Source organism: Scleropages formosus, chromosome 3 (assembly GCF_900964775.1).
Source record: "Scleropages formosus chromosome 3, fSclFor1.1, whole genome shotgun sequence".
Lineage (NCBI taxonomy): Eukaryota > Metazoa > Chordata > Actinopteri > Osteoglossiformes > Osteoglossidae > Scleropages > Scleropages formosus.
Genome location: NC_041808.1, coordinates 25,432,716 through 25,453,260, shown reverse-complemented (window position 1 = coordinate 25,453,260; position 20,545 = coordinate 25,432,716). Strand labels below are relative to the sequence as shown.

At 53.7% G+C, this 20,545-nt stretch overlaps 32 non-coding genes across 32 annotated transcripts; all 32 read left to right on the top strand.

Moving 5' to 3' along the window:
• The first annotated feature begins 412 nt into the window (after positions 1–412).
• Positions 413–485, top strand: trnam-cau (transfer RNA methionine (anticodon CAU)). The gene has a single exon. It is a non-coding gene; the product is annotated as a tRNA-Met (tRNA).
• Positions 486–1,028: 543 nt separating this feature from the next.
• trnam-cau (transfer RNA methionine (anticodon CAU)) lies at positions 1,029–1,101 on the top strand. The gene has a single exon. It is a non-coding gene; the product is annotated as a tRNA-Met (tRNA).
• Positions 1,102–1,644: 543 nt separating this feature from the next.
• trnam-cau (transfer RNA methionine (anticodon CAU)) lies at positions 1,645–1,717 on the top strand. The gene has a single exon. It is a non-coding gene; the product is annotated as a tRNA-Met (tRNA).
• A 543-nt stretch (positions 1,718–2,260) lies between these two features.
• Positions 2,261–2,333, top strand: trnam-cau (transfer RNA methionine (anticodon CAU)). The gene has a single exon. It is a non-coding gene; the product is annotated as a tRNA-Met (tRNA).
• Positions 2,334–2,876: 543 nt separating this feature from the next.
• trnam-cau (transfer RNA methionine (anticodon CAU)) lies at positions 2,877–2,949 on the top strand. The gene has a single exon. It is a non-coding gene; the product is annotated as a tRNA-Met (tRNA).
• Positions 2,950–3,492: 543 nt separating this feature from the next.
• On the top strand, positions 3,493–3,565 carry trnam-cau (transfer RNA methionine (anticodon CAU)). Its single transcript has one exon. It is a non-coding gene; the product is annotated as a tRNA-Met (tRNA).
• A 543-nt stretch (positions 3,566–4,108) lies between these two features.
• trnam-cau (transfer RNA methionine (anticodon CAU)) lies at positions 4,109–4,181 on the top strand. Its single transcript has one exon. It is a non-coding gene; the product is annotated as a tRNA-Met (tRNA).
• Positions 4,182–4,724: 543 nt separating this feature from the next.
• On the top strand, positions 4,725–4,797 carry trnam-cau (transfer RNA methionine (anticodon CAU)). The gene has a single exon. It is a non-coding gene; the product is annotated as a tRNA-Met (tRNA).
• Positions 4,798–5,340: 543 nt separating this feature from the next.
• On the top strand, positions 5,341–5,413 carry trnam-cau (transfer RNA methionine (anticodon CAU)). The gene has a single exon. It is a non-coding gene; the product is annotated as a tRNA-Met (tRNA).
• A 543-nt stretch (positions 5,414–5,956) lies between these two features.
• Positions 5,957–6,029, top strand: trnam-cau (transfer RNA methionine (anticodon CAU)). Its single transcript has one exon. It is a non-coding gene; the product is annotated as a tRNA-Met (tRNA).
• A 543-nt stretch (positions 6,030–6,572) lies between these two features.
• trnam-cau (transfer RNA methionine (anticodon CAU)) lies at positions 6,573–6,645 on the top strand. Its single transcript has one exon. It is a non-coding gene; the product is annotated as a tRNA-Met (tRNA).
• Positions 6,646–7,188: 543 nt separating this feature from the next.
• Positions 7,189–7,261, top strand: trnam-cau (transfer RNA methionine (anticodon CAU)). The gene has a single exon. It is a non-coding gene; the product is annotated as a tRNA-Met (tRNA).
• A 543-nt stretch (positions 7,262–7,804) lies between these two features.
• Positions 7,805–7,877, top strand: trnam-cau (transfer RNA methionine (anticodon CAU)). The gene has a single exon. It is a non-coding gene; the product is annotated as a tRNA-Met (tRNA).
• Positions 7,878–9,095: 1,218 nt separating this feature from the next.
• trnam-cau (transfer RNA methionine (anticodon CAU)) lies at positions 9,096–9,168 on the top strand. The gene has a single exon. It is a non-coding gene; the product is annotated as a tRNA-Met (tRNA).
• A 543-nt stretch (positions 9,169–9,711) lies between these two features.
• Positions 9,712–9,784, top strand: trnam-cau (transfer RNA methionine (anticodon CAU)). Its single transcript has one exon. It is a non-coding gene; the product is annotated as a tRNA-Met (tRNA).
• A 543-nt stretch (positions 9,785–10,327) lies between these two features.
• Positions 10,328–10,400, top strand: trnam-cau (transfer RNA methionine (anticodon CAU)). The gene has a single exon. It is a non-coding gene; the product is annotated as a tRNA-Met (tRNA).
• Positions 10,401–10,943: 543 nt separating this feature from the next.
• trnam-cau (transfer RNA methionine (anticodon CAU)) lies at positions 10,944–11,016 on the top strand. Its single transcript has one exon. It is a non-coding gene; the product is annotated as a tRNA-Met (tRNA).
• Positions 11,017–11,559: 543 nt separating this feature from the next.
• trnam-cau (transfer RNA methionine (anticodon CAU)) lies at positions 11,560–11,632 on the top strand. Its single transcript has one exon. It is a non-coding gene; the product is annotated as a tRNA-Met (tRNA).
• A 543-nt stretch (positions 11,633–12,175) lies between these two features.
• Positions 12,176–12,248, top strand: trnam-cau (transfer RNA methionine (anticodon CAU)). Its single transcript has one exon. It is a non-coding gene; the product is annotated as a tRNA-Met (tRNA).
• A 543-nt stretch (positions 12,249–12,791) lies between these two features.
• On the top strand, positions 12,792–12,864 carry trnam-cau (transfer RNA methionine (anticodon CAU)). Its single transcript has one exon. It is a non-coding gene; the product is annotated as a tRNA-Met (tRNA).
• A 543-nt stretch (positions 12,865–13,407) lies between these two features.
• On the top strand, positions 13,408–13,480 carry trnam-cau (transfer RNA methionine (anticodon CAU)). Its single transcript has one exon. It is a non-coding gene; the product is annotated as a tRNA-Met (tRNA).
• Positions 13,481–14,023: 543 nt separating this feature from the next.
• Positions 14,024–14,096, top strand: trnam-cau (transfer RNA methionine (anticodon CAU)). The gene has a single exon. It is a non-coding gene; the product is annotated as a tRNA-Met (tRNA).
• Positions 14,097–14,639: 543 nt separating this feature from the next.
• On the top strand, positions 14,640–14,712 carry trnam-cau (transfer RNA methionine (anticodon CAU)). Its single transcript has one exon. It is a non-coding gene; the product is annotated as a tRNA-Met (tRNA).
• A 543-nt stretch (positions 14,713–15,255) lies between these two features.
• trnam-cau (transfer RNA methionine (anticodon CAU)) lies at positions 15,256–15,328 on the top strand. Its single transcript has one exon. It is a non-coding gene; the product is annotated as a tRNA-Met (tRNA).
• Positions 15,329–15,871: 543 nt separating this feature from the next.
• On the top strand, positions 15,872–15,944 carry trnam-cau (transfer RNA methionine (anticodon CAU)). Its single transcript has one exon. It is a non-coding gene; the product is annotated as a tRNA-Met (tRNA).
• A 543-nt stretch (positions 15,945–16,487) lies between these two features.
• On the top strand, positions 16,488–16,560 carry trnam-cau (transfer RNA methionine (anticodon CAU)). The gene has a single exon. It is a non-coding gene; the product is annotated as a tRNA-Met (tRNA).
• Positions 16,561–17,103: 543 nt separating this feature from the next.
• On the top strand, positions 17,104–17,176 carry trnam-cau (transfer RNA methionine (anticodon CAU)). Its single transcript has one exon. It is a non-coding gene; the product is annotated as a tRNA-Met (tRNA).
• A 543-nt stretch (positions 17,177–17,719) lies between these two features.
• Positions 17,720–17,792, top strand: trnam-cau (transfer RNA methionine (anticodon CAU)). The gene has a single exon. It is a non-coding gene; the product is annotated as a tRNA-Met (tRNA).
• Positions 17,793–18,335: 543 nt separating this feature from the next.
• On the top strand, positions 18,336–18,408 carry trnam-cau (transfer RNA methionine (anticodon CAU)). Its single transcript has one exon. It is a non-coding gene; the product is annotated as a tRNA-Met (tRNA).
• A 543-nt stretch (positions 18,409–18,951) lies between these two features.
• trnat-cgu (transfer RNA threonine (anticodon CGU)) lies at positions 18,952–19,024 on the top strand. Its single transcript has one exon. It is a non-coding gene; the product is annotated as a tRNA-Thr (tRNA).
• Positions 19,025–19,567: 543 nt separating this feature from the next.
• Positions 19,568–19,640, top strand: trnam-cau (transfer RNA methionine (anticodon CAU)). The gene has a single exon. It is a non-coding gene; the product is annotated as a tRNA-Met (tRNA).
• A 543-nt stretch (positions 19,641–20,183) lies between these two features.
• Positions 20,184–20,256, top strand: trnam-cau (transfer RNA methionine (anticodon CAU)). Its single transcript has one exon. It is a non-coding gene; the product is annotated as a tRNA-Met (tRNA).
• The last annotated feature ends 289 nt before the right edge of the window (positions 20,257–20,545 follow it).

Sequence of the window (20,545 nt, the reverse complement as noted above, 5' to 3'; positions counted from 1 at the left end):
GTGAAAAGCACCAGGAACAGTGGATAGCCTGCATCGCCCGTGAAGCACTTGGCAACGTTTGTAATTAAAGGCGCAGGAATCCCTCCCGCGTCCCATTTGACGGCAAAAGAGCGATTAGCATCTTAATCCCCTGGCGCACCAAATGCTGCGCGTTTGCTCGTAAAGCTTGCTCCTCCCAGAAGCGGACCTGTCTGAAGGTGCGGCCACTTCGATGTTGCGGGCAGGTTCCACCCTTTGCGCGTGTGATGACAGATGCTTCACGGGAAAGAAAGCGACGCGTCGTCATCGAGAATCTTGACGCTTCGTTTTCCTCTTGGGGAACTGTTTTTAGCGCAGAAAGGTAGCTAGGCTAGCGAGCGAAGCAGCAACTCTTGGAAGCGTTACAAGAATGCAACAGAGTCACGTTCTCCCAGCCTCGTTAGCGCAGCAGGTAGCGCGTCAGTCTCATAATCTGAAGGTCGTGAGTTCAAGCCTCACACGGGGCATGGCTGCGTCCGTCGTGGATTTGGCCTCCAGCTTTCGGGGGTGCTACAGCTGTCTTTTGCTTCAGCAGCTTAGCAAAAGCATACGCTCCGATTTACGTTGTAGTCCAAGGAACCGAGTTCTTCCGTCTTCAGTGAAAAGCACCAGGAACAGTGGATAGCCTGCATCGCCCGTGAAGCACTTGGCAACGTTTGTAATTAAAGGCGCAGGAATCCCTCCCGCGTCCCATTTGACGGCAAAAGAGCGATTAGCATCTTAATCCCCTGGCGCACCAAATGCTGCGCGTTTGCTCGTAAAGCTTGCTCCTCCCAGAAGCGGACCTGTCTGAAGGTGCGGCCACTTCGATGTTGCGGGCAGGTTCCACCCTTTGCGCGTGTGATGACAGATGCTTCACGGGAAAGAAAGCGACGCGTCGTCATCGAGAATCTTGACGCTTCGTTTTCCTCTTGGGGAACTGTTTTTAGCGCAGAAAGGTAGCTAGGCTAGCGAGCGAAGCAGCAACTCTTGGAAGCGTTACAAGAATGCAACAGAGTCACGTTCTCCCAGCCTCGTTAGCGCAGCAGGTAGCGCGTCAGTCTCATAATCTGAAGGTCGTGAGTTCAAGCCTCACACGGGGCATGGCTGCGTCCGTCGTGGATTTGGCCTCCAGCTTTCGGGGGTGCTACAGCTGTCTTTTGCTTCAGCAGCTTAGCAAAAGCATACGCTCCGATTTACGTTGTAGTCCAAGGAACCGAGTTCTTCCGTCTTCAGTGAAAAGCACCAGGAACAGTGGATAGCCTGCATCGCCCGTGAAGCACTTGGCAACGTTTGTAATTAAAGGCGCAGGAATCCCTCCCGCGTCCCATTTGACGGCAAAAGAGCGATTAGCATCTTAATCCCCTGGCGCACCAAATGCTGCGCGTTTGCTCGTAAAGCTTGCTCCTCCCAGAAGCGGACCTGTCTGAAGGTGCGGCCACTTCGATGTTGCGGGCAGGTTCCACCCTTTGCGCGTGTGATGACAGATGCTTCACGGGAAAGAAAGCGACGCGTCGTCATCGAGAATCTTGACGCTTCGTTTTCCTCTTGGGGAACTGTTTTTAGCGCAGAAAGGTAGCTAGGCTAGCGAGCGAAGCAGCAACTCTTGCAAGCGTTACAAGAATGCAACAGAGTCACGTTCTCCCAGCCTCGTTAGCGCAGCAGGTAGCGCGTCAGTCTCATAATCTGAAGGTCGTGAGTTCAAGCCTCACACGGGGCATGGCTGCGTCCGTCGTGGATTTGGCCTCCAGCTTTCGGGGGTGCTACAGCTGTCTTTTGCTTCAGCAGCTTAGCAAAAGCATACGCTCCGATTTACGTTGTAGTCCAAGGAACCGAGTTCTTCCTTCTTCAGTGAAAAGCACCAGGAACAGTGGATAGCCTGCATCGCCCGTGAAGCACTTGGCAACGTTTGTAATTAAAGGCGCAGGAATCCCTCCCGCGTCCCATTTGACGGCAAAAGAGCGATTAGCATCTTAATCCCCTGGCGCACCAAATGCTGCGCGTTTGCTCGTAAAGCTTGCTCCTCCCAGAAGCGGACCTGTCTGAAGGTGCGGCCACTTCGATGTTGCGGGCAGGTTCCACCCTTTGCGCGTGTGATGACAGATGCTTCACGGGAAAGAAAGCGACGCGTCGTCATCGAGAATCTTGACGCTTCGTTTTCCTCTTGGGGAACTGTTTTTAGCGCAGAAAGGTAGCTAGGCTAGCGAGCGAAGCAGCAACTCTTGGAAGCGTTACAAGAATGCAACAGAGTCACGTTCTCCCAGCCTCGTTAGCGCAGCAGGTAGCGCGTCAGTCTCATAATCTGAAGGTCGTGAGTTCAAGCCTCACACGGGGCATGGCTGCGTCCGTCGTGGATTTGGCCTCCAGCTTTCGGGGGTGCTACAGCTGTCTTTTGCTTCAGCAGCTTAGCAAAAGCATACGCTCCGATTTACGTTGTAGTCCAAGGAACCGAGTTCTTCCGTCTTCAGTGAAAAGCACCAGGAACAGTGGATAGCCTGCATCGCCCGTGAAGCACTTGGCAACGTTTGTAATTAAAGGCGCAGGAATCCCTCCCGCGTCCCATTTGACGGCAAAAGAGCGATTAGCATCTTAATCCCCTGGCGCACCAAATGCTGCGCGTTTGCTCGTAAAGCTTGCTCCTCCCAGAAGCGGACCTGTCTGAAGGTGCGGCCACTTCGATGTTGCGGGCAGGTTCCACCCTTTGCGCGTGTGATGACAGATGCTTCACGGGAAAGAAAGCGACGCGTCGTCATCGAGAATCTTGACGCTTCGTTTTCCTCTTGGGGAACTGTTTTTAGCGCAGAAAGGTAGCTAGGCTAGCGAGCGAAGCAGCAACTCTTGGAAGCGTTACAAGAATGCAACAGAGTCACGTTCTCCCAGCCTCGTTAGCGCAGCAGGTAGCGCGTCAGTCTCATAATCTGAAGGTCGTGAGTTCAAGCCTCACACGGGGCATGGCTGCGTCCGTCGTGGATTTGGCCTCCAGCTTTCGGGGGTGCTACAGCTGTCTTTTGCTTCAGCAGCTTAGCAAAAGCATACGCTCCGATTTACGTTGTAGTCCAAGGAACCGAGTTCTTCCGTCTTCAGTGAAAAGCACCAGGAACAGTGGATAGCCTGCATCGCCCGTGAAGCACTTGGCAACGTTTGTAATTAAAGGCGCAGGAATCCCTCCCGCGTCCCATTTGACGGCAAAAGAGCGATTAGCATCTTAATCCCCTGGCGCACCAAATGCTGCGCGTTTGCTCGTAAAGCTTGCTCCTCCCAGAAGCGGACCTGTCTGAAGGTGCGGCCACTTCGATGTTGCGGGCAGGTTCCACCCTTTGCGCGTGTGATGACAGATGCTTCACGGGAAAGAAAGCGACGCGTCGTCATCGAGAATCTTGACGCTTCGTTTTCCTCTTGGGGAACTGTTTTTAGCGCAGAAAGGTAGCTAGGCTAGCGAGCGAAGCAGCAACTCTTGGAAGCGTTACAAGAATGCAACAGAGTCACGTTCTCCCAGCCTCGTTAGCGCAGCAGGTAGCGCGTCAGTCTCATAATCTGAAGGTCGTGAGTTCAAGCCTCACACGGGGCATGGCTGCGTCCGTCGTGGATTTGGCCTCCAGCTTTCGGGGGTGCTACAGCTGTCTTTTGCTTCAGCAGCTTAGCAAAAGCATACGCTCCGATTTACGTTGTAGTCCAAGGAACCGAGTTCTTCCGTCTTCAGTGAAAAGCACCAGGAACAGTGGATAGCCTGCATCGCCCGTGAAGCACTTGGCAACGTTTGTAATTAAAGGCGCAGGAATCCCTCCCGCGTCCCATTTGACGGCAAAAGAGCGATTAGCATCTTAATCCCCTGGCGCACCAAATGCTGCGCGTTTGCTCGTAAAGCTTGCTCCTCCCAGAAGCGGACCTGTCTGAAGGTGCGGCCACTTCGATGTTGCGGGCAGGTTCCACCCTTTGCGCGTGTGATGACAGATGCTTCACGGGAAAGAAAGCGACGCGTCGTCATCGAGAATCTTGACGCTTCGTTTTCCTCTTGGGGAACTGTTTTTAGCGCAGAAAGGTAGCTAGGCTAGCGAGCGAAGCAGCAACTCTTGGAAGCGTTACAAGAATGCAACAGAGTCACGTTCTCCCAGCCTCGTTAGCGCAGCAGGTAGCGCGTCAGTCTCATAATCTGAAGGTCGTGAGTTCAAGCCTCACACGGGGCATGGCTGCGTCCGTCGTGGATTTGGCCTCCAGCTTTCGGGGGTGCTACAGCTGTCTTTTGCTTCAGCAGCTTAGCAAAAGCATACGCTCCGATTTACGTTGTAGTCCAAGGAACCGAGTTCTTCCGTCTTCAGTGAAAAGCACCAGGAACAGTGGATAGCCTGCATCGCCCGTGAAGCACTTGGCAACGTTTGTAATTAAAGGCGCAGGAATCCCTCCCGCGTCCCATTTGACGGCAAAAGAGCGATTAGCATCTTAATCCCCTGGCGCACCAAATGCTGCGCGTTTGCTCGTAAAGCTTGCTCCTCCCAGAAGCGGACCTGTCTGAAGGTGCGGCCACTTCGATGTTGCGGGCAGGTTCCACCCTTTGCGCGTGTGATGACAGATGCTTCACGGGAAAGAAAGCGACGCGTCGTCATCGAGAATCTTGACGCTTCGTTTTCCTCTTGGGGAACTGTTTTTAGCGCAGAAAGGTAGCTAGGCTAGCGAGCGAAGCAGCAACTCTTGGAAGCGTTACAAGAATGCAACAGAGTCACGTTCTCCCAGCCTCGTTAGCGCAGCAGGTAGCGCGTCAGTCTCATAATCTGAAGGTCGTGAGTTCAAGCCTCACACGGGGCATGGCTGCGTCCGTCGTGGATTTGGCCTCCAGCTTTCGGGGGTGCTACAGCTGTCTTTTGCTTCAGCAGCTTAGCAAAAGCATACGCTCCGATTTACGTTGTAGTCCAAGGAACCGAGTTCTTCCGTCTTCAGTGAAAAGCACCAGGAACAGTGGATAGCCTGCATCGCCCGTGAAGCACTTGGCAACGTTTGTAATTAAAGGCGCAGGAATCCCTCCCGCGTCCCATTTGACGGCAAAAGAGCGATTAGCATCTTAATCCCCTGGCGCACCAAATGCTGCGCGTTTGCTCGTAAAGCTTGCTCCTCCCAGAAGCGGACCTGTCTGAAGGTGCGGCCACTTCGATGTTGCGGGCAGGTTCCACCCTTTGCGCGTGTGATGACAGATGCTTCACGGGAAAGAAAGCGACGCGTCGTCATCGAGAATCTTGACGCTTCGTTTTCCTCTTGGGGAACTGTTTTTAGCGCAGAAAGGTAGCTAGGCTAGCGAGCGAAGCAGCAACTCTTGGAAGCGTTACAAGAATGCAACAGAGTCACGTTCTCCCAGCCTCGTTAGCGCAGCAGGTAGCGCGTCAGTCTCATAATCTGAAGGTCGTGAGTTCAAGCCTCACACGGGGCATGGCTGCGTCCGTCGTGGATTTGGCCTCCAGCTTTCGGGGGTGCTACAGCTGTCTTTTGCTTCAGCAGCTTAGCAAAAGCATACGCTCCGATTTACGTTGTAGTCCAAGGAACCGAGTTCTTCCGTCTTCAGTGAAAAGCACCAGGAACAGTGGATAGCCTGCATCGCCCGTGAAGCACTTGGCAACGTTTGTAATTAAAGGCGCAGGAATCCCTCCCGCGTCCCATTTGACGGCAAAAGAGCGATTAGCATCTTAATCCCCTGGCGCACCAAATGCTGCGCGTTTGCTCGTAAAGCTTGCTCCTCCCAGAAGCGGACCTGTCTGAAGGTGCGGCCACTTCGATGTTGCAGGCAGGTTCCACCCTTTGCGCGTGTGATGACAGATGCTTCACGGGAAAGAAAGCGACGCGTCGTCATCGAGAATCTTGACGCTTCGTTTTCCTCTTGGGGAACTGTTTTTAGCGCAGAAAGGTAGCTAGGCTAGCGAGCGAAGCAGCAACTCTTGGAAGCGTTACAAGAATGCAACAGAGTCACGTTCTCCCAGCCTCGTTAGCGCAGCAGGTAGCGCGTCAGTCTCATAATCTGAAGGTCGTGAGTTCAAGCCTCACACGGGGCATGGCTGCGTCCGTCGTGGATTTGGCCTCCAGCTTTCGGGGGTGCTACAGCTGTCTTTTGCTTCAGCAGCTTAGCAAAAGCATACGCTCCGATTTACGTTGTAGTCCAAGGAACCGAGTTCTTCCGTCTTCAGTGAAAAGCACCAGGAACAGTGGATAGCCTGCATCGCCCGTGAAGCACTTGGCAACGTTTGTAATTAAAGGCGCAGGAATCCCTCCCGCGTCCCATTTGACGGCAAAAGAGCGATTAGCATCTTAATCCCCTGGCGCACCAAATGCTGCGCGTTTGCTCGTAAAGCTTGCTCCTCCCAGAAGCGGACCTGTCTGAAGGTGCGGCCACTTCGATGTTGCGGGCAGGTTCCACCCTTTGCGCGTGTGATGACAGATGCTTCACGGGAAAGAAAGCGACGCGTCGTCATCGAGAATCTTGACGCTTCGTTTTCCTCTTGGGGAACTGTTTTTAGCGCAGAAAGGTAGCTAGGCTAGCGAGCGAAGCAGCAACTCTTGGAAGCGTTACAAGAATGCAACAGAGTCACGTTCTCCCAGCCTCGTTAGCGCAGCAGGTAGCGCGTCAGTCTCATAATCTGAAGGTCGTGAGTTCAAGCCTCACACGGGGCATGGCTGCGTCCGTCGTGGATTTGGCCTCCAGCTTTCGGGGGTGCTACAGCTGTCTTTTGCTTCAGCAGCTTAGCAAAAGCATACGCTCCGATTTACGTTGTAGTCCAAGGAACCGAGTTCTTCCGTCTTCAGTGAAAAGCACCAGGAACAGTGGATAGCCTGCATCGCCCGTGAAGCACTTGGCAACGTTTGTAATTAAAGGCGCAGGAATCCCTCCCGCGTCCCATTTGACGGCAAAAGAGCGATTAGCATCTTAATCCCCTGGCGCACCAAATGCTGCGCGTTTGCTCGTAAAGCTTGCTCCTCCCAGAAGCGGACCTGTCTGAAGGTGCGGCCACTTCGATGTTGCGGGCAGGTTCCACCCTTTGCGCGTGTGATGACAGATGCTTCACGGGAAAGAAAGCGACGCGTCGTCATCGAGAATCTTGACGCTTCGTTTTCCTCTTGGGGAACTGTTTTTAGCGCAGAAAGGTAGCTAGGCTAGCGAGCGAAGCAGCAACTCTTGGAAGCGTTGCAAGAATGCAACAGAGTCACGTTCTCCCAGCCTCGTTAGCGCAGCAGGTAGCGCGTCAGTCTCATAATCTGAAGGTCGTGAGTTCAAGCCTCACACGGGGCATGGCTGCGTCCGTCGTGGATTTGGCCTCCAGCTTTCGGGGGTGCTACAGCTGTCTTTTGCTTCAGCAGCTTAGCAAAAGCATACGCTCCGATTTACGTTGTAGTCCAAGGAACCGAGTTCTTCCGTCTTCAGTGAAAAGCACCAGGAACAGTGGATAGCCTGCATCGCCCGTGAAGCACTTGGCAACGTTTGTAATTAAAGGCGCAGGAATCCCTCCCGCGTCCCATTTGACGGCAAAAGAGCGATTAGCATCTTAATCCCCTGGCGCACCAAATGCTGCGCGTTTGCTCGTAAAGCTTGCTCCTCCCAGAAGCGGACCTGTCTGAAGGTGCGGCCACTTCGATGTTGCAGGCAGGTTCCACCCTTTGCGCGTGTGATGACAGATGCTTCACGGGAAAGAAAGCGACGCGTCGTCATCGAGAATCTTGACGCTTCGTTTTCCTCTTGGGGAACTGTTTTTAGCGCAGAAAGGTAGCTAGGCTAGCGAGCGAAGCAGCAACTCTTGGAAGCGTTACAAGAATGCAACAGAGTCACGTTCTCCCAGCCTCGTTAGCGCAGCAGGTAGCGCGTCAGTCTCATAATCTGAAGGTCGTGAGTTCAAGCCTCACACGGGGCATGGCTGCGTCCGTCGTGGATTTGGCCTCCAGCTTTCGGGGGTGCTACAGCTGTCTTTTGCTTCAGCAGCTTAGCAAAAGCATACGCTCCGATTTACGTTGTAGTCCAAGGAACCGAGTTCTTCCGTCTTCAGTGAAAAGCACCAGGAACAGTGGATAGCCTGCATCGCCCGTGAAGCACTTGGCAACGTTTGTAATTAAAGGCGCAGGAATCCCTCCCGCGTCCCATTTGACGGCAAAAGAGCGATTAGCATCTTAATCCCCTGGCGCACCAAATGCTGCGCGTTTGCTCGTAAAGCTTGCTCCTCCCAGAAGCGGACCTGTCTGAAGGTGCGGCCACTTCGATGTTGCGGGCAGGTTCCACCCTTTGCGCGTGTGATGACAGATGCTTCACGGGAAAGAAAGCGACGCGTCGTCATCGAGAATCTTGACGCTTCGTTTTCCTCTTGGGGAACTGTTTTTAGCGCAGAAAGGTAGCTAGGCTAGCGAGCGAAGCAGCAACTCTTGGAAGCGTTACAAGAATGCAACAGAGTCACGTTCTCCCAGCCTCGTTAGCGCAGCAGGTAGCGCGTCAGTCTCACAATCTGAAGGTCGTGAGTTCAAGCCTCACACGGGGCATGGCTGCGTCCGTCGTGGATTTGGCCTCCAGCTTTCGGGGGTAAGCCTCACACGGGGCATGGCTGCGTCCGTCGTGGATTTGGCCTCCAGCTTTCGGGGGTGCTACAGCTGTCTTTTGCTTCAGCAGCTTAGCAAAAGCATACGCTCCGATTTACGTTGTAGTCCAAGGAACCGAGTTCTTCCTTCTTCAGTGAAAAGCACCAGGAACAGTGGATAGCCTGCATCGCCCGTGAAGCACTTGGCAACGTTTGTAATTAAAGGCGCAGGAATCCCTCCCGCGTCCCATTTGACGGCAAAAGAGCGATTAGCATCTTAATCCCCTGGCGCACCAAATGCTGCGCGTTTGCTCGTAAAGCTTGCTCCTCCCAGAAGCGGACCTGTCTGAAGGTGCGGCCACTTCGATGTTGCGGGCAGGTTCCACCCTTTGCGCGTGTGATGACAGATGCTTCACGGGAAAGAAAGCGATGCGTCGTCATCGAGAATCTTGACGCTTCGTTTTCCTCTTGGGGAACTGTTTTTAGCGCAGAAAGGTAGCTAGGCTAGCGAGCGAAGCAGCAACTCTTGGAAGCGTTACAAGAATGCAACAGAGTCACGTTCTCCCAGCCTCGTTAGCGCAGCAGGTAGCGCGTCAGTCTCATAATCTGAAGGTCGTGAGTTCAAGCCTCACACGGGGCATGGCTGCGTCCGTCGTGGATTTGGCCTCCAGCTTTCGGGGGTGCTACAGCTGTCTTTTGCTTCAGCAGCTTAGCAAAAGCATACGCTCCGATTTACGTTGTAGTCCAAGGAACCGAGTTCTTCCGTCTTCAGTGAAAAGCACCAGGAACAGTGGATAGCCTGCATCGCCCGTGAAGCACTTGGCAACGTTTGTAATTAAAGGCGCAGGAATCCCTCCCGCGTCCCATTTGACGGCAAAAGAGCGATTAGCATCTTAATCCCCTGGCGCACCAAATGCTGCGCGTTTGCTCGTAAAGCTTGCTCCTCCCAGAAGCGGACCTGTCTGAAGGTGCGGCCACTTCGATGTTGCGGGCAGGTTCCACCCTTTGCGCGTGTGATGACAGATGCTTCACGGGAAAGAAAGCGACGCGTCGTCATCGAGAATCTTGACGCTTCGTTTTCCTCTTGGGGAACTGTTTTTAGCGCAGAAAGGTAGCTAGGCTAGCGAGCGAAGCAGCAACTCTTGGAAGCGTTACAAGAATGCAACAGAGTCACGTTCTCCCAGCCTCGTTAGCGCAGCAGGTAGCGCGTCAGTCTCATAATCTGAAGGTCGTGAGTTCAAGCCTCACACGGGGCATGGCTGCGTCCGTCGTGGATTTGGCCTCCAGCTTTCGGGGGTGCTACAGCTGTCTTTTGCTTCAGCAGCTTAGCAAAAGCATACGCTCCGATTTACGTTGTAGTCCAAGGAACCGAGTTCTTCCGTCTTCAGTGAAAAGCACCAGGAACAGTGGATAGCCTGCATCGCCCGTGAAGCACTTGGCAACGTTTGTAATTAAAGGCGCAGGAATCCCTCCCGCGTCCCATTTGACGGCAAAAGAGCGATTAGCATCTTAATCCCCTGGCGCACCAAATGCTGCGCGTTTGCTCGTAAAGCTTGCTCCTCCCAGAAGCGGACCTGTCTGAAGGTGCGGCCACTTCGATGTTGCGGGCAGGTTCCACCCTTTGCGCGTGTGATGACAGATGCTTCACGGGAAAGAAAGCGACGCGTCGTCATCGAGAATCTTGACGCTTCGTTTTCCTCTTGGGGAACTGTTTTTAGCGCAGAAAGGTAGCTAGGCTAGCGAGCGAAGCAGCAACTCTTGGAAGCGTTACAAGAATGCAACAGAGTCACGTTCTCCCAGCCTCGTTAGCGCAGCAGGTAGCGCGTCAGTCTCATAATCTGAAGGTCGTGAGTTCAAGCCTCACACGGGGCATGGCTGCGTCCGTCGTGGATTTGGCCTCCAGCTTTCGGGGGTGCTACAGCTGTCTTTTGCTTCAGCAGCTTAGCAAAAGCATACGCTCCGATTTACGTTGTAGTCCAAGGAACCGAGTTCTTCCGTCTTCAGTGAAAAGCACCAGGAACAGTGGATAGCCTGCATCGCCCGTGAAGCACTTGGCAACGTTTGTAATTAAAGGCGCAGGAATCCCTCCCGCGTCCCATTTGACGGCAAAAGAGCGATTAGCATCTTAATCCCCTGGCGCACCAAATGCTGCGCGTTTGCTCGTAAAGCTTGCTCCTCCCAGAAGCGGACCTGTCTGAAGGTGCGGCCACTTCGATGTTGCGGGCAGGTTCCACCCTTTGCGCGTGTGATGACAGATGCTTCACGGGAAAGAAAGCGACGCGTCGTCATCGAGAATCTTGACGCTTCGTTTTCCTCTTGGGGAACTGTTTTTAGCGCAGAAAGGTAGCTAGGCTAGCGAGCGAAGCAGCAACTCTTGGAAGCGTTACAAGAATGCAACAGAGTCACGTTCTCCCAGCCTCGTTAGCGCAGCAGGTAGCGCGTCAGTCTCATAATCTGAAGGTCGTGAGTTCAAGCCTCACACGGGGCATGGCTGCGTCCGTCGTGGATTTGGCCTCCAGCTTTCGGGGGTGCTACAGCTGTCTTTTGCTTCAGCAGCTTAGCAAAAGCATACGCTCCGATTTACGTTGTAGTCCAAGGAACCGAGTTCTTCCGTCTTCAGTGAAAAGCACCAGGAACAGTGGATAGCCTGCATCGCCCGTGAAGCACTTGGCAACGTTTGTAATTAAAGGCGCAGGAATCCCTCCCGCGTCCCATTTGACGGCAAAAGAGCGATTAGCATCTTAATCCCCTGGCGCACCAAATGCTGCGCGTTTGCTCGTAAAGCTTGCTCCTCCCAGAAGCGGACCTGTCTGAAGGTGCGGCCACTTCGATGTTGCGGGCAGGTTCCACCCTTTGCGCGTGTGATGACAGATGCTTCACGGGAAAGAAAGCGACGCGTCGTCATCGAGAATCTTGACGCTTCGTTTTCCTCTTGGGGAACTGTTTTTAGCGCAGAAAGGTAGCTAGGCTAGCGAGCGAAGCAGCAACTCTTGCAAGCGTTACAAGAATGCAACAGAGTCACGTTCTCCCAGCCTCGTTAGCGCAGCAGGTAGCGCGTCAGTCTCATAATCTGAAGGTCGTGAGTTCAAGCCTCACACGGGGCATGGCTGCGTCCGTCGTGGATTTGGCCTCCAGCTTTCGGGGGTGCTACAGCTGTCTTTTGCTTCAGCAGCTTAGCAAAAGCATACGCTCCGATTTACGTTGTAGTCCAAGGAACCGAGTTCTTCCTTCTTCAGTGAAAAGCACCAGGAACAGTGGATAGCCTGCATCGCCCGTGAAGCACTTGGCAACGTTTGTAATTAAAGGCGCAGGAATCCCTCCCGCGTCCCATTTGACGGCAAAAGAGCGATTAGCATCTTAATCCCCTGGCGCACCAAATGCTGCGCGTTTGCTCGTAAAGCTTGCTCCTCCCAGAAGCGGACCTGTCTGAAGGTGCGGCCACTTCGATGTTGCGGGCAGGTTCCACCCTTTGCGCGTGTGATGACAGATGCTTCACGGGAAAGAAAGCGACGCGTCGTCATCGAGAATCTTGACGCTTCGTTTTCCTCTTGGGGAACTGTTTTTAGCGCAGAAAGGTAGCTAGGCTAGCGAGCGAAGCAGCAACTCTTGGAAGCGTTACAAGAATGCAACAGAGTCACGTTCTCCCAGCCTCGTTAGCGCAGCAGGTAGCGCGTCAGTCTCATAATCTGAAGGTCGTGAGTTCAAGCCTCACACGGGGCATGGCTGCGTCCGTCGTGGATTTGGCCTCCAGCTTTCGGGGGTGCTACAGCTGTCTTTTGCTTCAGCAGCTTAGCAAAAGCATACGCTCCGATTTACGTTGTAGTCCAAGGAACCGAGTTCTTCCGTCTTCAGTGAAAAGCACCAGGAACAGTGGATAGCCTGCATCGCCCGTGAAGCACTTGGCAACGTTTGTAATTAAAGGCGCAGGAATCCCTCCCGCGTCCCATTTGACGGCAAAAGAGCGATTAGCATCTTAATCCCCTGGCGCACCAAATGCTGCGCGTTTGCTCGTAAAGCTTGCTCCTCCCAGAAGCGGACCTGTCTGAAGGTGCGGCCACTTCGATGTTGCGGGCAGGTTCCACCCTTTGCGCGTGTGATGACAGATGCTTCACGGGAAAGAAAGCGACGCGTCGTCATCGAGAATCTTGACGCTTCGTTTTCCTCTTGGGGAACTGTTTTTAGCGCAGAAAGGTAGCTAGGCTAGCGAGCGAAGCAGCAACTCTTGGAAGCGTTACAAGAATGCAACAGAGTCACGTTCTCCCAGCCTCGTTAGCGCAGCAGGTAGCGCGTCAGTCTCATAATCTGAAGGTCGTGAGTTCAAGCCTCACACGGGGCATGGCTGCGTCCGTCGTGGATTTGGCCTCCAGCTTTCGGGGGTGCTACAGCTGTCTTTTGCTTCAGCAGCTTAGCAAAAGCATACGCTCCGATTTACGTTGTAGTCCAAGGAACCGAGTTCTTCCGTCTTCAGTGAAAAGCACCAGGAACAGTGGATAGCCTGCATCGCCCGTGAAGCACTTGGCAACGTTTGTAATTAAAGGCGCAGGAATCCCTCCCGCGTCCCATTTGACGGCAAAAGAGCGATTAGCATCTTAATCCCCTGGCGCACCAAATGCTGCGCGTTTGCTCGTAAAGCTTGCTCCTCCCAGAAGCGGACCTGTCTGAAGGTGCGGCCACTTCGATGTTGCGGGCAGGTTCCACCCTTTGCGCGTGTGATGACAGATGCTTCACGGGAAAGAAAGCGACGCGTCGTCATCGAGAATCTTGACGCTTCGTTTTCCTCTTGGGGAACTGTTTTTAGCGCAGAAAGGTAGCTAGGCTAGCGAGCGAAGCAGCAACTCTTGGAAGCGTTACAAGAATGCAACAGAGTCACGTTCTCCCAGCCTCGTTAGCGCAGCAGGTAGCGCGTCAGTCTCATAATCTGAAGGTCGTGAGTTCAAGCCTCACACGGGGCATGGCTGCGTCCGTCGTGGATTTGGCCTCCAGCTTTCGGGGGTGCTACAGCTGTCTTTTGCTTCAGCAGCTTAGCAAAAGCATACGCTCCGATTTACGTTGTAGTCCAAGGAACCGAGTTCTTCCGTCTTCAGTGAAAAGCACCAGGAACAGTGGATAGCCTGCATCGCCCGTGAAGCACTTGGCAACGTTTGTAATTAAAGGCGCAGGAATCCCTCCCGCGTCCCATTTGACGGCAAAAGAGCGATTAGCATCTTAATCCCCTGGCGCACCAAATGCTGCGCGTTTGCTCGTAAAGCTTGCTCCTCCCAGAAGCGGACCTGTCTGAAGGTGCGGCCACTTCGATGTTGCGGGCAGGTTCCACCCTTTGCGCGTGTGATGACAGATGCTTCACGGGAAAGAAAGCGACGCGTCGTCATCGAGAATCTTGACGCTTCGTTTTCCTCTTGGGGAACTGTTTTTAGCGCAGAAAGGTAGCTAGGCTAGCGAGCGAAGCAGCAACTCTTGGAAGCGTTACAAGAATGCAACAGAGTCACGTTCTCCCAGCCTCGTTAGCGCAGCAGGTAGCGCGTCAGTCTCATAATCTGAAGGTCGTGAGTTCAAGCCTCACACGGGGCATGGCTGCGTCCGTCGTGGATTTGGCCTCCAGCTTTCGGGGGTGCTACAGCTGTCTTTTGCTTCAGCAGCTTAGCAAAAGCATACGCTCCGATTTACGTTGTAGTCCAAGGAACCGAGTTCTTCCGTCTTCAGTGAAAAGCACCAGGAACAGTGGATAGCCTGCATCGCCCGTGAAGCACTTGGCAACGTTTGTAATTAAAGGCGCAGGAATCCCTCCCGCGTCCCATTTGACGGCAAAAGAGCGATTAGCATCTTAATCCCCTGGCGCACCAAATGCTGCGCGTTTGCTCGTAAAGCTTGCTCCTCCCAGAAGCGGACCTGTCTGAAGGTGCGGCCACTTCGATGTTGCGGGCAGGTTCCACCCTTTGCGCGTGTGATGACAGATGCTTCACGGGAAAGAAAGCGACGCGTCGTCATCGAGAATCTTGACGCTTCGTTTTCCTCTTGGGGAACTGTTTTTAGCGCAGAAAGGTAGCTAGGCTAGCGAGCGAAGCAGCAACTCTTGGAAGCGTTACAAGAATGCAACAGAGTCACGTTCTCCCAGCCTCGTTAGCGCAGCAGGTAGCGCGTCAGTCTCATAATCTGAAGGTCGTGAGTTCAAGCCTCACACGGGGCATGGCTGCGTCCGTCGTGGATTTGGCCTCCAGCTTTCGGGGGTGCTACAGCTGTCTTTTGCTTCAGCAGCTTAGCAAAAGCATACGCTCCGATTTACGTTGTAGTCCAAGGAACCGAGTTCTTCCGTCTTCAGTGAAAAGCACCAGGAACAGTGGATAGCCTGCATCGCCCGTGAAGCACTTGGCAACGTTTGTAATTAAAGGCGCAGGAATCCCTCCCGCGTCCCATTTGACGGCAAAAGAGCGATTAGCATCTTAATCCCCTGGCGCACCAAATGCTGCGCGTTTGCTCGTAAAGCTTGCTCCTCCCAGAAGCGGACCTGTCTGAAGGTGCGGCCACTTCGATGTTGCGGGCAGGTTCCACCCTTTGCGCGTGTGATGACAGATGCTTCACGGGAAAGAAAGCGACGCGTCGTCATCGAGAATCTTGACGCTTCGTTTTCCTCTTGGGGAACTGTTTTTAGCGCAGAAAGGTAGCTAGGCTAGCGAGCGAAGCAGCAACTCTTGGAAGCGTTACAAGAATGCAACAGAGTCACGTTCTCCCAGCCTCGTTAGCGCAGCAGGTAGCGCGTCAGTCTCATAATCTGAAGGTCGTGAGTTCAAGCCTCACACGGGGCATGGCTGCGTCCGTCGTGGATTTGGCCTCCAGCTTTCGGGGGTGCTACAGCTGTCTTTTGCTTCAGCAGCTTAGCAAAAGCATACGCTCCGATTTACGTTGTAGTCCAAGGAACCGAGTTCTTCCGTCTTCAGTGAAAAGCACCAGGAACAGTGGATAGCCTGCATCGCCCGTGAAGCACTTGGCAACGTTTGTAATTAAAGGCGCAGGAATCCCTCCCGCGTCCCATTTGACGGCAAAAGAGCGATTAGCATCTTAATCCCCTGGCGCACCAAATGCTGCGCGTTTGCTCGTAAAGCTTGCTCCTCCCAGAAGCGGACCTGTCTGAAGGTGCGGCCACTTCGATGTTGCGGGCAGGTTCCACCCTTTGCGCGTGTGATGACAGATGCTTCACGGGAAAGAAAGCGACGCGTCGTCATCGAGAATCTTGACGCTTCGTTTTCCTCTTGGGGAACTGTTTTTAGCGCAGAAAGGTAGCTAGGCTAGCGAGCGAAGCAGCAACTCTTGGAAGCGTTACAAGAATGCAACAGAGTCACGTTCTCCCAGCCTCGTTAGCGCAGCAGGTAGCGCGTCAGTCTCATAATCTGAAGGTCGTGAGTTCAAGCCTCACACGGGGCATGGCTGCGTCCGTCGTGGATTTGGCCTCCAGCTTTCGGGGGTGCTACAGCTGTCTTTTGCTTCAGCAGCTTAGCAAAAGCATACGCTCCGATTTACGTTGTAGTCCAAGGAACCGAGTTCTTCCGTCTTCAGTGAAAAGCACCAGGAACAGTGGATAGCCTGCATCGCCCGTGAAGCACTTGGCAACGTTTGTAATTAAAGGCGCAGGAATCCCTCCCGCGTCCCATTTGACGGCAAAAGAGCGATTAGCATCTTAATCCCCTGGCGCACCAAATGCTGCGCGTTTGCTCGTAAAGCTTGCTCCTCCCAGAAGCGGACCTGTCTGAAGGTGCGGCCACTTCGATGTTGCGGGCAGGTTCCACCCTTTGCGCGTGTGATGACAGATGCTTCACGGGAAAGAAAGCGACGCGTCGTCATCGAGAATCTTGACGCTTCGTTTTCCTCTTGGGGAACTGTTTTTAGCGCAGAAAGGTAGCTAGGCTAGCGAGCGAAGCAGCAACTCTTGGAAGCGTTACAAGAATGCAACAGAGTCACGTTCTCCCAGCCTCGTTAGCGCAGCAGGTAGCGCGTCAGTCTCATAATCTGAAGGTCGTGAGTTCAAGCCTCACACGGGGCATGGCTGCGTCCGTCGTGGATTTGGCCTCCAGCTTTCGGGGGTGCTACAGCTGTCTTTTGCTTCAGCAGCTTAGCAAAAGCATACGCTCCGATTTACGTTGTAGTCCAAGGAACCGAGTTCTTCCGTCTTCAGTGAAAAGCACCAGGAACAGTGGATAGCCTGCATCGCCCGTGAAGCACTTGGCAACGTTTGTAATTAAAGGCGCAGGAATCCCTCCCGCGTCCCATTTGACGGCAAAAGAGCGATTAGCATCTTAATCCCCTGGCGCACCAAATGCTGCGCGTTTGCTCGTAAAGCTTGCTCCTCCCAGAAGCGGACCTGTCTGAAGGTGCGGCCACTTCGATGTTGCGGGCAGGTTCCACCCTTTGCGCGTGTGATGACAGATGCTTCACGGGAAAGAAAGCGACGCGTCGTCATCGAGAATCTTGACGCTTCGTTTTCCTCTTGGGGAACTGTTTTTAGCGCAGAAAGGTAGCTAGGCTAGCGAGCGAAGCAGCAACTCTTGGAAGCGTTACAAGAATGCAACAGAGTCACGTTCTCCCAGCCTCGTTAGCGCAGCAGGTAGCGCGTCAGTCTCATAATCTGAAGGTCGTGAGTTCAAGCCTCACACGGGGCATGGCTGCGTCCGTCGTGGATTTGGCCTCCAGCTTTCGGGGGTGCTACAGCTGTCTTTTGCTTCAGCAGCTTAGCAAAAGCATACGCTCCGATTTACGTTGTAGTCCAAGGAACCGAGTTCTTCCGTCTTCAGTGAAAAGCACCAGGAACAGTGGATAGCCTGCATCGCCCGTGAAGCACTTGGCAACGTTTGTAATTAAAGGCGCAGGAATCCCTCCCGCGTCCCATTTGACGGCAAAAGAGCGATTAGCATCTTAATCCCCTGGCGCACCAAATGCTGCGCGTTTGCTCGTAAAGCTTGCTCCTCCCAGAAGCGGACCTGTCTGAAGGTGCGGCCACTTCGATGTTGCGGGCAGGTTCCACCCTTTGCGCGTGTGATGACAGATGCTTCACGGGAAAGAAAGCGACGCGTCGTCATCGAGAATCTTGACGCTTCGTTTTCCTCTTGGGGAACTGTTTTTAGCGCAGAAAGGTAGCTAGGCTAGCGAGCGAAGCAGCAACTCTTGGAAGCGTTACAAGAATGCAACAGAGTCACGTTCTCCCAGCCTCGTTAGCGCAGCAGGTAGCGCGTCAGTCTCATAATCTGAAGGTCGTGAGTTCAAGCCTCACACGGGGCATGGCTGCGTCCGTCGTGGATTTGGCCTCCAGCTTTCGGGGGTGCTACAGCTGTCTTTTGCTTCAGCAGCTTAGCAAAAGCATACGCTCCGATTTACGTTGTAGTCCAAGGAACCGAGTTCTTCCGTCTTCAGTGAAAAGCACCAGGAACAGTGGATAGCCTGCATCGCCCGTGAAGCACTTGGCAACGTTTGTAATTAAAGGCGCAGGAATCCCTCCCGCGTCCCATTTGACGGCAAAAGAGCGATTAGCATCTTAATCCCCTGGCGCACCAAATGCTGCGCGTTTGCTCGTAAAGCTTGCTCCTCCCAGAAGCGGACCTGTCTGAAGGTGCGGCCACTTCGATGTTGCGGGCAGGTTCCACCCTTTGCGCGTGTGATGACAGATGCTTCACGGGAAAGAAAGCGACGCGTCGTCATCGAGAATCTTGACGCTTCGTTTTCCTCTTGGGGAACTGTTTTTAGCGCAGAAAGGTAGCTAGGCTAGCGAGCGAAGCAGCAACTCTTGGAAGCGTTACAAGAATGCAACAGAGTCACGTTCTCCCAGCCTCGTTAGCGCAGCAGGTAGCGCGTCAGTCTCATAATCTGAAGGTCGTGAGTTCAAGCCTCACACGGGGCATGGCTGCGTCCGTCGTGGATTTGGCCTCCAGCTTTCGGGGGTGCTACAGCTGTCTTTTGCTTCAGCAGCTTAGCAAAAGCATACGCTCCGCTTTACGTTGTAGTCCAAGGAACCGAGTTCTTCCTTCTTCAGTGAAAAGCACCAGGAACAGTGGATAGCCTGCATCGCCCGTGAAGCACTTGGCAACGTTTGTAATTAAAGGCGCAGGAATCCCTCCCGCGTCCCATTTGACGGCAAAAGAGCGATTAGCATCTTAATCCCCTGGCGCACCAAATGCTGCGCGTTTGCTCGTAAAGCTTGCTCCTCCCAGAAGCGGACCTGTCTGAAGGTGCGGCCACTTCGATGTTGCGGGCAGGTTCCACCCTTTGCGCGTGTGATGACAGATGCTTCACGGGAAAGAAAGCGACGCGTCGTCATCGAGAATCTTGACGCTTCGTTTTCCTCTTGGGGAACTGTTTTTAGCGCAGAAAGGTAGCTAGGCTAGCGAGCGAAGCAGCAACTCTTGGAAGCGTTACAAGAATGCAACAGAGTCACGTTCTCCCAGCCTCGTTAGCGCAGCAGGTAGCGCGTCAGTCTCGTAATCTGAAGGTCGTGAGTTCAAGCCTCACACGGGGCATGGCTGCGTCCGTCGTGGATTTGGCCTCCAGTTTTCCGGGGTGTTACAGCTGTCTTTTGCTTCAGCAGCTTAGCAAAAGCATACGCTCCGCTTTACGTTGTAGTCCAAGGAACCGAGTTCTTCCGTCTTCAGTGAAAAGCACCAGGAACAGTGGATAGCCTGCATCGCCCGTGAAGCACTTGGCAACGTTTGTAATTAAAGGCGCAGGAATCCCTCCCGCGTCCCATTTGACGGCAAAAGAGCGATTAGCATCTTAATCCCCTGGCGCACCAAATGCTGCGCGTTTGCTCGTAAAGCTTGCTCCTCCCAGAAGCGGACCTGTCTGAAGGTGCGGCCACTTCGATGTTGCGGGCAGGTTCCACCCTTTGCGCGTGTGATGACAGATGCTTCACGGGAAAGAAAGCGACGCGTCGTCATCGAGAATCTTGACGCTTCGTTTTCCTCTTGGGGAACTGTTTTTAGCGCAGAAAGGTAGCTAGGCTAGCGAGCGAAGCAGCAACTCTTGGAAGCGTTACAAGAATGCAACAGAGTCACGTTCTCCCAGCCTCGTTAGCGCAGCAGGTAGCGCGTCAGTCTCATAATCTGAAGGTCGTGAGTTCAAGCCTCACACGGGGCATGGCTGCGTCCGTCGTGGATTTGGCCTCCAGCTTTCGGGGGTGCTACAGCTGTCTTTTGCTTCAGCAGCTTAGCAAAAGCATACGCTCCGCTTTACGTTGTAGTCCAAGGAACCGAGTTCTTCCTTCTTCAGTGAAAAGCACCAGGAACAGTGGATAGCCTGCATCGCCCGTGAAGCACTTGGCAACGTTTGTAATTAAAGGCGCAGGAATCCCTCCCGCGTCCCATTTGACGGCAAAAGAGCGATTAGCATCTTAATCCCCTGGCGCACCAAATGCTGCGCGTTTGCTCGTAAAGCTTGCTCCTCCCAGAAGCGGACCTGTCTGAAGGTGCGGCCACTTCGATGTTGCGGGCAGGTTCCACCCTTTGCGCGTGTGATGACAGATGCTTCACGGGAAAGAAAGCGACGCGTCGTCATCGAGAATCTTGACGCTTCGTTTTCCTCTTGGGGAACTGTTTTTAGCGCAGAAAGGTAGCTAGGCTAGCGAGCGAAGCAGCAACTCTTGGAAGCGTTACAAGAATGCAACAGAGTCATGTTCTCCCAGCCTCGTTAGCGCAGCAGGTAGCGCGTCAGTCTCATAATCTGAAGGTCGTGAGTTCAAGCCTCACACGGGGCATGGCTGCGTCCGTCGTGGATTTGGCCTCCAGCTTTCGGGGGTGCTACAGCTGTCTTTTGCTTCAGCAGCTTAGCAAAAGCATACGCTCCGATTTACGTTGTAGTCCAAGGAACCGAGTTCTTCCTTCTTCAGTGAAAAGCACCAGGAACAGTGGATAGCCTGCATCGCCCGTGAAGCACTTGGCAACGTTTGTAATTAAAGGCGCAGGAATCCCTCCCGCGTCCCATTTGACGGCAAAAGAGCGATTAGCATCTTAATCCCCTGGCGCACCAAATGCTGCGCGTTTGCT